A 14,181-nucleotide genomic window follows, 5' to 3' on the forward strand; every position below is an offset into this window, starting at 1 on the left:
ATCAGTGGCAAATATCGATCCTTTCAGGCAATTCGGCTTAATTGAAGGTAGCCCTTTTTTTTTCTATTGAATGGTCAGAGGGTTGCAGAGAAAGAGGTGAATGATTGTGAGGTGTTTTCATTCACATGAGTGAGAAAAAACATTTGATTAGCCGGTGGTGTTTGTGGGAAAACTACACTTACTGCATGTTCTTCACTGTAATGGGAACACTGACTGGTATGTGAAATGACTATAGGGACTTGTTGTACCTGTGGCACTCAAGATTAAGGTCATAGTGACTTGATTGCACTTCACGGTGTCACTATGACCCCCAGGTGCAGTTTTCATTTCTGTTTTTATTAGACTTAAGGAGCTGTAGTGAAAGTTCAGTCATGAGCCTGTAGTTTCTCATAGCGTCATGCCTTTCACATCTCTCACACATACTCACTCATAATTTTCTTTGCTGTCATTATCAGGGGCTGTCAACTGAGCCATCAGCTGTTCACATCAACTGGTCACATCTACTGTATCCAATAGCGCAGCAGCACACTTCCATTGTTCATCTTGTGGCTGTCTTTTTAAAAATGCTTTCTCCCTCTCTACCTGTAGTCCTTTCATGCTGCCGTTATGTGCGCCCCGCCACCTCCCCATCACCGCCGGTCTTCGCCAGATTCATCACTTCATCAACCTCATCAGCCTTATCAGTCTCAGCAGAGTCATCAGCGACCACCATCACCAGTGTCTGGACTCCATGTGAGGTTACCAATTCTGTCTGTAAAGTCTAAGCGACAAAGACTTTTGACAAAACTAATTATCAGTATCATCAATAAACAATTATCTTTATTTCATTCAGGTTATATCATAGGAATGCAACAGTTCTTTCCTCAAGGAAACTTGGTGCATGCAAACTGTTCTTCTTGGTCCTGTGGGCAGTTGCAGAGTTTTCTCAACAATCCGAGCATGAGCAAGTAACTTGAATGACTCTCGCTGGGATCAGGGCACTCCTGAATCCAAATTGAGCACAAGAGAGATTGTTATTTTTCAAAAAAGACATTTGCAGACTGGGAACTGAAGTTTAGTAAGACAAGAGAGGAACCCAAAGGTTGTTTTTGTTTGTTTTTTTTTTCTCAAGGACCCTTAAACAGATGTACAGATGCACCTGGCTACAGGCCCGCATCATTTGACAGGATTTTGTCCCACATAGCCTACCTCCATATCTGTGAGGGTGTTTGTTGTTAGACATGACCTAGAAAATGAACTGAATAGCTCGCTTTACAGCTATAGTGCAAAGCTGGGAAACTTGAAAAATACCAGCTTTACATGGATTTAAAAACAAACAAGGACATTTTTTAAGGCGGAGGCCATTTTCCAAACTATAAAAAAAAACTTATCTCTGCCTGGTCTCAACATGCAGACACATAAGTCTGAAGTTTCATGTGAAGCAATATGAATTATTGAAGGTGTTTTTTATTTGCTTGAACAAAAGATAAGATACCAGACTAAACTTGAGGATTCAAGTATTCTTTCTGAGCTCCTGAGTTGATGCATACAGGAATCATTGGAAAGAATCAAAAAAGTAGGCAGTGTACTGTATCAAGTGTGTGCTTTTTGTACCACTGTTGAAAGGTATTACCGGTTGTTTACTACACTATAACAAGCCAGCCGAAAGGTATTTGGTCCATCAACATCCCAGTCTGCTTGGACATCCTAACAGCAGCATCAGGAGGAGGAGGAGGAGGAGGAGGAGAAGGAGGAGGAGATGGTGTTGGTGAGGAAGGAGTAGGAGGAGGAGGGAGTCTGTTCCACTTGGATGGCCGGAGCAGTGAGAGGCTGGTCTGGGAAGACAGACAAGACAGCGCTCTCTCTTTCCCCTTTCCCCCCTCTGTCTTTCTTTCTTCGCCGGCCGCGTGCGTGCGTGCGTCCCGCTCCGCTCCAGCACTGTCTGATGAGGGAGGGAGACTTGACGCATCGGAGTGAGCACACCGAGGCTTCACTTTCCAATATCCGACCTGCGAGACGCCACGTCGTCAGATACTTGTGCTACTGACACTGAAAGAGAAAGAGGCAGAGAAAGAGAGAGAGAGAGAGAAAGAGAGAGAGAGAGAGAGAGAGAGGCAGGATGGAGGCTCACTAGTGGTGCCGCACGGAGCAGCACAGTACAACCCGTGAATGTAGCGCAACAAAAGAAAGAGCAGCATCTTTGCGCACAAGTCAGACGGATGTTTTTGTCCAGCAGCGTCGCCGCGACTCGACAGTGATGTCTGTGTGCAGAATTTTGTTTAGTGACAAAATACGGATTAATCTGAGGCTGTGAAATCCTCTGAGAAATTACTGCTGCGAGGACAGGTAAGATCATTATTATTGTTGTTGTTGTTTTTATATTCTAATTATTATTCCCTTCTTTTTCATATAGTAACTTCAACACCTCAAGTTAAATCTTGCTCAGCTCAGCAGTAGTTGCGGCTCAGAGAGAAATAAAATCTCCATCCTAACTTTTTTTTTACAGATTACACTAAAACCTCGATAAGGGTGGTAGCAGCCGGGATTGCCTTCTCTGAATTTCACCCACTGCTGATCTGATTTGCCTGTCTACTTTGTTGTGAGAGTGGGACTATCATGGTGGAAGTAAAGTAATCTGCGGGTGTGTGAGCGTCTCTCCGATCAGTGCAGATGTTCAGTAATCCCCGCCGTTGACCCTTCCTTGAATAATCCCCGCGGATTTGTTGATTATTCTGCTGCTGCTGCTGCTGCTGACCACCTACTGCGGCCACGAGAATCCGTCTAGTCCTGGATACCGCGGGATTAAGCCAGAAAAACCGGGAGAAAACCAACGCTAAACCAGCATATGTAAATCTCTTAGATTCACTCCTGAATAGTGGAGGGTTAAACACACCTTCATTAAGCCTATACACCTTTAGGATTTAAAAAAAAAAAAAAGTAACCCCAAACTGCTATTTTAAGTTCTGATTTTGTTTGTGTTACTTCCCGTATTGTGTGATGCTCATGACATCATAATGAATCAGCCTTTATGTCACTGTATCACTGCTCCAATGGTGTTAATCGGTGCATCTGTCAGTCACTGTGCAAGCTGTCCAGTGGTCACGGCAGCCTGTGTTGGGCCTGGAGTCTGATGACCTGCAAATGCCATAAAGCCACTTTAATATGTTTTAATAGATATGAACATCTGTGCAGTTTCAGCACATCCGACGTGCCAAACTTCTGCCAAAATTGCTCACTGGAATGATAACTGAAAGTGACTCCGGTAGAATTTTCTGCTTTCGGAAACATAAAAATGAGCCCTGAGTGCAGTGAGTGTGCAAGGGAAATGTGTCAGTGTGATGATAACAACCAGTCAGAGCAGACCATGTGCTGCATACCAGCATCTATCTGATGATGTGCGTGCATTGTTCGTTCACCATCAAGTCTGTAGAAGCCATGGCTGACTGAGGAGCAGCTACAGTAACTCTGTATGATCTGTTGCATAAACTTATCGTCTGACTTGACAAGAGCCAAACTTATTCTGAAGGTTAGCAGAGTAAAAAGAGACAACTTCACCTTAAAGGGTTTCAGGAAGATGACTCTACAGCTCAGTCTTCATCTGTGAACATGAGCACACAGTATCTCACCGAAAGCCTCAGACAAGACAGCAGAGACTCTCTTGAGATCTAAGCATAAATGTTTAATATTTTTTTTAAAAAATGGCTGAATTAGTCCGGGGAGTGAGGAGTAGATTGTGCAACTAATTTACCAAATGACTAAAATCCTTCCATACAAAGATGAACAATCAAGATAGAAGCTGAACCGCAAGTTGGCATCAGCTCACGCTACACAAATGTCAATAACTGCAGAAGCATCTCTAAGCAGCATTTAGTTTGACTGGTATCTAATGAGCGTAAGTGATATCTGGTGCCTGCGTGATGTCTCTGTCCAGATGCAACCTCACAGGAAAACAGCCTTTTAATGGTCGAAGATGGCCTGAGAGCCAACAAGCCTGTCAGAAGTGATGGAGCACAGAAGTGACATTAAAAATATCCAGGGATAGGTGCATTTTAGAGGCGCGCCATAAAAATTTCAAAGCGTGGTTTCCGCAGGAAGTATCGAAGAAATGTGTCATCAAGGTCATTTTTATTTCATGCCTCTCCAGGAAAGCTAGTTCAAGGAACAGATGGAATGGTAGACTGTGGGTTTTTTGTACAAAGTGTTCTGTGTGAGATATGATGGAGAACTTACAGTGTGTGGCTGTCTCCTCCTTATCTTACATACATACAGTAAGAAGAGCCTGTTACACTTTTACTCTTCATATTGACTTGTTTTGTCACAGGATATCCTGTACGTACTGACATTACAGCCACATGGGCACTTTACATTAGTCATTATGGTCTCATCATCATTCTGTCAGTAGTTTAAACGGTACAGTAGGGAGGGAGGAGGTACTAAGACTTGTTGCTTCATCTTTCACTTTGCTTTCACCAGTTTTCTATCTCTTTGGCTAAATTTGGTGCCATACTGATTTTTTTTTGTTATTAAATATAACTGTTAAAGCAAAACAGGCAGTTCAGTCTTTGAGGATTCTTCTTTGCTAAACTGACTCCTTAAATTGCTTGTGACCCCTTAATATGAATCATAATTACTGTCAACCCGTCGCCAGAGTGCACGTCTTTAAATAGTGTAGAACTGCTTTCAAGAGGCCTGAAGAGGTGAAGGGATTAGTCAACTGGCAAAAAATTTACATGCAACCATTGCTAATCAACTAATTGAGTCATTTTTCAAGCAAAAATGCCCTAAGAAAATCTAGTGTCAGCTTCTCAAATTCTGAAGATTTGCTGCTTTTCTTTGTTATGATAGTAGACTGAATAGTTCTGGGGAGAGGTTGACTTTTGGCTTGACAAAATAAGACATTTCAAACGGGGCTAATGATCATCAGATTATCAGCTAATCTGCAGATTCTCGATTAATCAATTCATCATTTGGTCTACAAAATATCAGAAAACAGCAAAACATGTCCATCATATTTTTCCTAGAGCCCAATGTGACTTCTTCAAATTGCTTTTTGTCAAACCAACAGTTTAAAACCCAAATATACTCAGTTTATGGTTGTTTATAAGTTTATAAGCAGCAGATCCTCACATTCCAGAAACTGGGACGATTAAAAAAATATTTTATTGCTGACTAATTTCTTGTCAGCTGACTAATCCATGAATCGACTAATCATTTCAGCTCTAATATGTTTCTGTCACTTTTGTCTCTGGGAAATTTTGATGGGCATTTTTCAAAATTTTCTGTCATTTTCTAGACAAAATGAATTGATTAATCGAGAAAATAACGGGTTTATTCATTGGTCATGTTCATTGCTGATCATTAGTTGCAGCCCTAATATGCAGCATTCCACAAGAAAAAGCAAAAATTAGAGAAATTTATAAAAATAGACATTATTTTTTGTAGATTTTTTTTCTTTTTCTTTTTTCATACCCTAGTAGTCATCTTGCTACTCCTTAGATCCATCTCACAACACTTGCTGGGTTCCTGACCCTCAGGTTGGAAACCACTGCTGTAGGGTATCCTCATATCATCCTTGTGCGTGACCTCACATTACACTTCTCTCGCACACACCCCGATAGACAATGTAACATGTGAGACATGTGCATTATTGCAACCACCTCGCCAACCATCAGGTCGCGTTCCTTCCGCACAAGTAGACACGGTGACGAGCAACAAATAAAAACAAATGCTCGGTGTCAGTCGTTCAGCACCACTGCTTTTTTGCTTCACTCTACTGGGTTTTCAAAGTAAACAGCGCTGTGAGATTTTCCACAACACCATAATGGATGAGGAAGCTGCAGACCCTTGATACTACTTTACCACAGTGCTGTGTGGTTTTATGTATGCCATGCATTACTTCTTTGAATCTGGCAGTAGATAGAGTTGTATGACAAGCTGAACAGGGAGCGGTGAAAAAAAATCTTGCCTGTCAAGCAAGATAGTGGAAAATTACATGTTTATTCTTTACCCAAACTCTTAAAAAAAAGGTGTGATAGTTATGATTAGGCTGTATTCCAGGAGTGTCAGGAGCCATGGAGCAGATAAATAAAAGATGAATTTTGTTTTTACTGTATCAAAGCAGCTGTGGCTTCAGCATAGAAGGAAAAATAATTTAGAGAACTCACTGTGCGGCTACAACTTGATACAATTTAGTGCGTTTTGGGTTCTTTTTTTTTTTTTTTTTTTTGAAACATCAGCTAAAAAAGACAATTACTGCAAAAAAAAAAAAAATCTCCAAAAGGCACTTTCTTAAAATGAGCTCCTTTCAGTTTGATGTTTGCCTGTAAAGCACAGACTGGATCTCATTGAAACAAATCTTTTATCTGCATGCAGAATCTTCCACCCACTGCTTCACTTCTAAGAGGATGAAGAATTGTTGCCTAATTCAGTCAAAGGAAGGTCATGAATGAGTGTAATTTACACAAAAACACGTCTCATCTTCACCATCAAAAGCGTTTTTGCGCACACTGCTGTGAATTGGGAGCCCACAGCTATCAGGAATAAGTACACTTGACTATAATACAGTAGAGCTCCTCAGTGTTATCTACCTAGTCCCATCTCTCCGTTCATTTTTAATACTTAAATGATAAAAAAAGATCCAAGACCGCTCAGTGAGACAGCTCCATTTCCTGCTATTTATCTAGTCTCATTGGTTCCTTAAATGCCCTATTTGTAATCCAATCATATTAGAATAATTTCCCCGCTTTAGCGATGCTTTATGACGCTCTGTCACTTCCAGGCCTTTGGTTTCAAGGCACCGCAGTCCTCGGGGTAGTCTTCACAGCCAACGTTTCCTAATTCAAACGTTGTTGGACACTGCCTCTCCTTGGGAATGGCTTTAAGTGCTTAAAAAGAGCAACGACACACAGCAACCAACTTGAGGGGGGGGCATCTGAACGCTGGGACTGCATTATTAAACTGACTTATATAAAGCCTGCAAAACACCTTCTTTCCAAGCAATTTCAGGATGAGGTTCACGATCATGATTCTTCTTAATATACCTCACTTGAACGTGGATTTTTTTTTTTTTTTTTTTACTGAGGATCCACAACAGTGCAGTTTCAGAGGGTTATTGTGCTCCACTGGGTGTGGCTGTTGTATGAGAGCCATCTTTCCTCCATCATTTAGTACAATGTAAGCACTCGGTAAAATTGTGTTCCCCACAGGGCATTGTTATTTTCTTTGTCTGAATCAAGATTAAAGGACTGACTAGACATGCTGAGATGACTCAAAAGAATAGTACAAATGTACCGTAATCAGTGTTGCTCTCTATTGATAACTGTCTATAAAAGACAAGCACTCAGACTATGAGCTTTTTTGGGGGGGAGGGAGGCATTGGGTGTTGGATCATTTTGGTTTTTAGATTTTGGGGAGAATTTTCCATTCTGACTGAAAGTGAATGGGGCTAAATTGACCACAGGTTGATGGCCATCTCCTCTAAACATAAAATATATCATTTAAATATATATATATATTTTACATTTCTTTAAAAGTCATGCCAGGAAGACAGTAAAGCTCATTTAGCTATTGCAATGCCTTGTGAAGAATGATATTTCCATGTGGCAGTCAAGAAGACTGCTTTCCTTTATATTTCTTCTAAAACTACAAAATCTTTGTGCGTCTTCCTTGTGAGGAGCTTAGTGGTGCATACAAAAGGGTTTATGAACCTAAAATTGGAGCATCACAGTAAACAGTGTGTCTTGATTATAAGAGGAAGAGGATTATTTTGAGTGAAAAGAGTAAATTAGAACAAGCAAGGTGATATTATCCAAGGTGGTTATGCAGGTTTTTTAGTTATTTATGGAAAATTATTCTTGTTAATCAAAAGATTTCAGCAAGTCAAAAGAAACTTGTCACTTGTAACGATGACATTATTCAAATCAACATTTGTAGCTCAAATGGAATTTGAATTAGCTAATATATTGTAAAAGCATTTGATAATGGCAGTAGCCATATTCTGGCTTAATAGCTTTTTTTAATAATTCATGTGAACCGGAAGGTTAATGGTACACATTTATTGGCACCACCTACTGTACATGAAAGTTTCAACCACACACTTAGAAGTCATTTTCTGAAGAATGTCATACTCTAAAGCCTCTAGGCAGTAATGGCCAATAACTCAGTGGGGGTGTTAGTTCTCAGTTTGACACAACAGCCACATATGTTAATATATAACATGATAAATTAAAACACAAGGAAAGTTTGAACTAGGAAAATCTTTACACAAGGTGCACTTACTAGCTTTTTGCTCTTCAACTGCATCTCATGGTCTTCATCAGTTTTGGATAAAGTTAATTTAAGTTTCTTTAGGAACATTTTAAAATATTAACATTAGAAATGACATATAAGAATGTAAAGCATGATGAGCTCACTGTAAAGTTACCCCTGCTACCAGACATGTTTTATGTTACTATAGGGATTGCATAGGAATATTAAACCGGGCTCAAAATGATAAAGTAACAGATTTGTTTGTTTTTAATGTTTCACTGCTTGTTGATGTTTCCTGCTGAATAATATAACACATCTGCTGCTGCCTTCATGAAATATATTAGGCATAATCAATCACAAATCCAACATTAGGCTTGTTATTTTCATGAACGCAAAACTGGAATTTGTTAATTAAGCCGCTTAAGTAATTAGATAGTGAGACAAAATAGTGGACACATTTCCTTATATTTTCAACTGATGGAGCAATTGTTCAGAGTTGTAGGTGAATCTTTGTCTGGAGGCCGATGGATCTGTGGTGAACTGAAATTGTACAGACCGAGTTCTGTTTGACTGTGATGAGGTTTGTGATATCAGTGGCTGAAACGGGTGGTAGGGAAAGCCAAGCAGGTCATTATTTTTTAGTGTAGTCACCGCCAACTTTGCACATACAGCTGTACCACACTGCAGTGAAACTAAAGTGTCTCTTGATAAAAGCATGCACAGTTTTTACCTTTTTATGCATCTAAGGGTAAAGTGAAACCCTGAGCATGCTGGCTCTAATATTTTTCAGAAATCCTCTGTTTTACTGTTATTTCCAAATATATATTTACATCCCACATGTTTTTACATAAGTATCTATCAGCCGGATTTGGCACCTATAACAATTAGATTTTTTTTTCAGTCAAATTCAGTAATCCAGATACAGATATAACAGACGTGTAAATCATTAGCATCTTCTAAGATTTAGAACAATCTATTCTCTATCAGGGGAGATTCAGTACAGCGGAGCTCAGCTGTGGAATAAATGCCATCATATTGCAACACAAACCTCCTCTCTCAAACTTTCAGCTTAAAACTTATTTGATGAAACAAACTACTTGAATTCAGTATGTTGTGGCCTTCTTCCCCTTGTATGCCCAGCTTCCTATTAGCAATCGACATATATACATACATATATATATATCTATATATATATATCTATATATATCTATATCTATATCTATATCTATCTATCTATCTATCTATCTATCTATCTATATATATATGTGTGTGTGTGTGTATGTATGTATGTATGTATGTATTTATATGTATGTCTCTTGTGTTTACGCTATTATTGGCAAATTATTGGTAATTCTATTTTTTTTCCTCTTTTAAAAAAATCAAAATGAGCTCATCTCATAGCACAATCCTTCTCATCATTCTCTTTCAATGCATTATGCGAGCTGCTGTGTACAGCTACAGTCTGAAGTGTCTTGCTCAAGGGCACCTTCATGGTACTAACAGCCTCTGGAGAATGTTAACAGCCAAAGACAACACCCCAAAAATGTTCACTGCCACTATGCGCTGTTTTTATGTATATTTAGACTTTTATATAATAGGTTTTGAATTAAACTAATCAGCCAGGGTTACATGATGAAGGTCCTGTTTTCCACATTTACAAACAATGTGATGTCTGAAATCAATTCTTTGCTGCAAAACAGATTTTAAATATGAATTTGGAAATACGCTGATTAGTTAATGGACACATGTTGCAGCTGCTCAGTGAATGTTTTCTAATTGTTAAATGACAATATTATGATTTGTTGTCTCTGGTCATTATAATTACTTGCATTTCACTGCCGACTGCAGTCCCTTAAAGATTTGTTTTGTAACCAGAGAGGAAAAATTCCCTAATGAGCATTTTTAGGACTAGGAAGAACTTCTTGCTCGTGCATGTGAAGTAGTGAAATAAGTTTGGAGAGAACTGCAGATGCTAAGTGCAGGTATTCAAAATCTCATCTGTTTCTCAAATGAAATAATTAGGCATTCCAGAAAGGCACTGTTTGTTTAGCAGACCATTTCAGATGTCTGTGGTTCAGATAAATGAGATTCTGTAGTCATTGTATCAAAGTGCAATTAGTTGGTTCATCCATTTAAACCAAGGACAATGAGGGGAGAAAAAGAACAAAATAATGAATATTTTGCTTTGCTGTGGAATAGAATACTATCCATTTGAGACAGAAATGCAAACCCATTCAACCAAATTTCATTCATTTGTGCCAGAAAATCATATGTTACAGTAGGTTCATATTCAGAGGTCACATAATCTCTTTTCCTTATAGTCTTGCCATCAAGTCATCAATACATCTGTATCATTTGAGGTGGAAATCAAGCATCAATATAAAAAGTGTGGCTGTGTTGAAAATGCTCCTACACAACTTTAAATATGGAAGTTTCTTTAACTTAATTATGGATTGATTTATGACTTGCATTTACTGTATCCTGCACCATGTGAATACGTCCAGGAAGCTTATTTCCTTAATGAAACCCATGCTTTATGTCCAAATGTATTCTTTCTGTTAGTGCAGCTGTAATGCTCCCTAAAGTGCATGCTTTATTTAATATATACAGAATATTGAACAAAATTGTAAAGTAATGTACAGTGTTAAAGCCGACAGCATTGTTTTTATAGTGGGGGTTGCATTCAGATTTGCCACCATTAAACACTATTTTTCCCTTTATAAAAGAAGTAACACAATTTGATTATAATATCTTTGAAGGTTTTTTTTGTGTATCATTATTTTTTTTTCTGCAGGAAATGGATTTGGAAATGTTTAAACAGATTGTTAAGGAACGTTGGTGGTAATTGTGACTGCATTAAAAAAAAACCAAAAAACCTCTGAGCCTGTCCTCACCAGAAAAACAACTGCAGCGGGTGTTATATTAAAATGCTTAAAATAAAATAGTGCAGATGAAAATGAGTTCTGTGTTCAATGGTCAACACTCCTTTACTGGAACTAAATTCTATTTTTTGCCCTTACAATAAATTCCTTCCGTCAAGCCTTAGTTACTTTTTTCTGTAGATGTGTTCTTAGTATTGGACTGGTACTTGAGAAGTGGCAGGGTGATGCAGTTTGGAAAAGTCACTCTCCAAATCAAAACTGTCCAAAAGTGCCACCCATATCAGCAGTGATGTGGATGCACAGCAGAGAGCTATTTCACAGAGCTGTCACAGTTGGGCTTTTCTGTGACACACATAGCTCAATATAACAGCATAAAGTATAAAATGTACAGTTTTATAAAAGAAAAAAAAAACTCAAGCCTGTGGCATATATAAATAATTTCACAACAAAGGTGTTGACGCCATTGTATGATTGTCCTGCTGCAACTACACCCGTTACTGTGGATCTACAGCTGGTGTCAGGAACGGTGACTGTATGGAAATGACACTGGAAGACATTAACTCAGTTATTGCTTAATGAGACGGCAACAAGAACAGCTACAGATGTGGCTGGTAATACAGCTATTTATTATTAACAGTCAAAAGAACAGGAAAAGAGGAGACAACAGAAACTATCGGTAGCATTATAGAGTTGGAAAGAACTTTTTTTCTTTTGTAGACTGCCCCCACTTGTACAGGGGCCCTGGGTGTATGTTATTGATTATGTCTCTGATTATAATGGTCTTTGATGAAGCGGACAAGCCATCAATGATGAACATCTAAATAGCACTTTTTAGAGTATCTCTAAAAAAACATATTGAAGTAACATCCTGGATACCAGCTTTAAAACATCTAATAACTGATAATGAATTTGAAAAAAAAAAATCTAATTAAAACACATAAATGGGCTAATATGATAGTTCTTTGCCCATGAGTGCATTTTAAGTGCTTTTGAGTTGATGAAGTGATGTGGTTACTGGCACTGCTATTATGCTTAGAGCACTTAAATGCCAACAGACAAACATAATCATGCTATGTTACCTGGGCGTCATTATTTCAACCAATTAAATGTGTGAAATGGCAAAAGGTGAGAGGTGAGTGTAGCAGATATCAAGACGAAAGTAAATTTTGTGTTTTTAGAAATTTGGTGGAAATAGCAGGAACACAAGGTTTGCTACAGTTAATGAAATGCTAGCAAACTACTAACATTAAGACTAAAAATGTATCTGAGCATTTGTGTTCAGTGCTTCACTCCTCCTGGTTGATGACCTGCTTCCAAGATCGTAGCAGACCAAACCTCTGAGTTCCTGATCAAGTTTCAGTTGAGTAGTCAAGAGTAGTGGTGCAAATGCAACATTTGCTTTTGGTTTTTGGTAATTAAAAGAGTGTTTAGGCCTACAGTCTATAGAAACCAGACTTTAAGTAAGCCTGAATGTAAGGTAGCTTTACACAGAAAAAAAGAGTACCCGGAAAAATGCTCCGCATTACCTGCCAAGGTTGTACTCCATAAAGAGACAATAGACACCAGAATACTGAGCTTTAACCTTGTGGGTGGTATGTAAAGATGTTCCTTTTCAGACTAAATGTATTCAGGTTCTTGTACCACTTTGTATGCTATGTTTCCCTTTAGGTATATAATCTTTTTCAACAAGGATTCTGCTCTAGTATCTGTCTGCAGAGATTTGAGCTGCAACAGCTTTCTAATTAAATGTGTTAGTTTTAGTGCTTAAAGCTAAGATGGAAGCTAATAAAAGCAAATATATGTTGTGCTGAAGTGATTAATAGATTAGTTGTTCAACAGGAAATTTTTTTTATTAAATTATTGATTTAGCATAAATATCAAACATGCAGTTACAGTAAAGAGAACATCTGCCAGTTACAGCTTCTCAATATAGATATAAATAAATGTTGATTGCAAAATTAATAGTTTGGGGTTTATTAACGGGTGACAAAAAATAAGCTTGACCTTTTGTGCACCAAATGATTAATCCATATTCCAAAACAATAATTAGTAGATTATTGATCATGAAATGAATAGTTAGTTGCAGCTCAAAAGGTATTGGTTGTTTCTCCTGTGAATTGCGCCATACTCCTCCACTGTCTCCTCAAACACAGCAACATTTGTGTGTAGAAATGTTCATTTTTAAATCTTTCATCAAGCAGCATGGTGGGCTTTTGCAGTAGTTTTTTGTGTTTGCCTCACTCATTTTCTCTGAACAGGTCAAAAGCACACCACACTTTTGTCATTTTTATGTTTTCTGCTATTTTCACAGCATGTGAACATGAAGGGATTTTATTGTAAAGCTTCCCTACTCTGTTGGTGAAAATTAGCCAGTTTGACTTGAAACAACTTACTGTTTCCATTTTAATATGTGGCTGTGGTGTGATTGTCAGCCAGCAAAGCATCATTAAGTGCCACAACATGAGAGTTGTAAATGTGGCTCTGGATAGAAACCGGCTGGTAGATACCCTCTTATACCTAAACTGTCCCTTCGATTACTACTGGTTTTGCTTGGCTCTTGGCCCCGACATCATTGAACGTTGGACGATGGATCTCTTAGAACCAGTGCAGTACATTAACCAAACGGGTTATCTCCACTTGAGCTAATTCTGCACCTCCTGCACAAAGATATAATTTTCCTCTTGGAGTAAGCTTTTGTACTAGATCGATTCTGGGCTGTTCTCTACATCACTAAATTTTGTGTGGCACACAGTGCGCTGCTTTAAAGGGCAACCAAGCAGGTGATTTTAACTGGTTATGCCCAAACTTTCTGACAGTGCACCCACCCACATAATTGCCAGATGCTTCCCTTTGCACATGGACATTGTATGATTGATTCACAAAGATTCTTTTGAATTTATAGCCATGCTAGCAGCTCTGCAGATGGCAGTGTTGGTTGGTTGTTTGCTGTTGGTCCACCACTTTAGTTGGCATGTTAGCCTTTAGTTCAAAGCACCACTGTGCCTAAGTACTAAGATCAGAGTGCTAGCATGCCTATAGACTCCTAGTCTTCTTTAGACATGTTTTTTTTATC

At 38.5% G+C, this 14,181-nt stretch overlaps 1 protein-coding gene across 5 annotated transcripts in view; it reads left to right on the forward strand.

Moving 5' to 3' along the window:
- cntn4 (contactin 4) overlaps positions 1 to 14,181 on the forward strand; it is a 205,124-nt gene that overhangs the window by 45,717 nt on the left and 145,226 nt on the right. For 4 of the 5 annotated variants that reach the window (XM_044348917.1, XM_044348922.1, XM_044348920.1 and 1 more), the window contains one exon: positions 589 to 732. The gene's annotated coding sequence lies outside the window, so the exon portion shown is untranslated. Of the gene's footprint in view, positions 1 to 588; positions 733 to 1,541; positions 2,326 to 14,181 lie in introns of those variants that run through there. The other variant, XM_044348921.1, reaches the window with a different exon arrangement.

The sequence above is a fragment of the Thunnus albacares genome, chromosome 4 (assembly GCF_914725855.1).
Source record: "Thunnus albacares chromosome 4, fThuAlb1.1, whole genome shotgun sequence".
NCBI classification, from domain to species: domain Eukaryota; kingdom Metazoa; phylum Chordata; class Actinopteri; order Scombriformes; family Scombridae; genus Thunnus; species Thunnus albacares.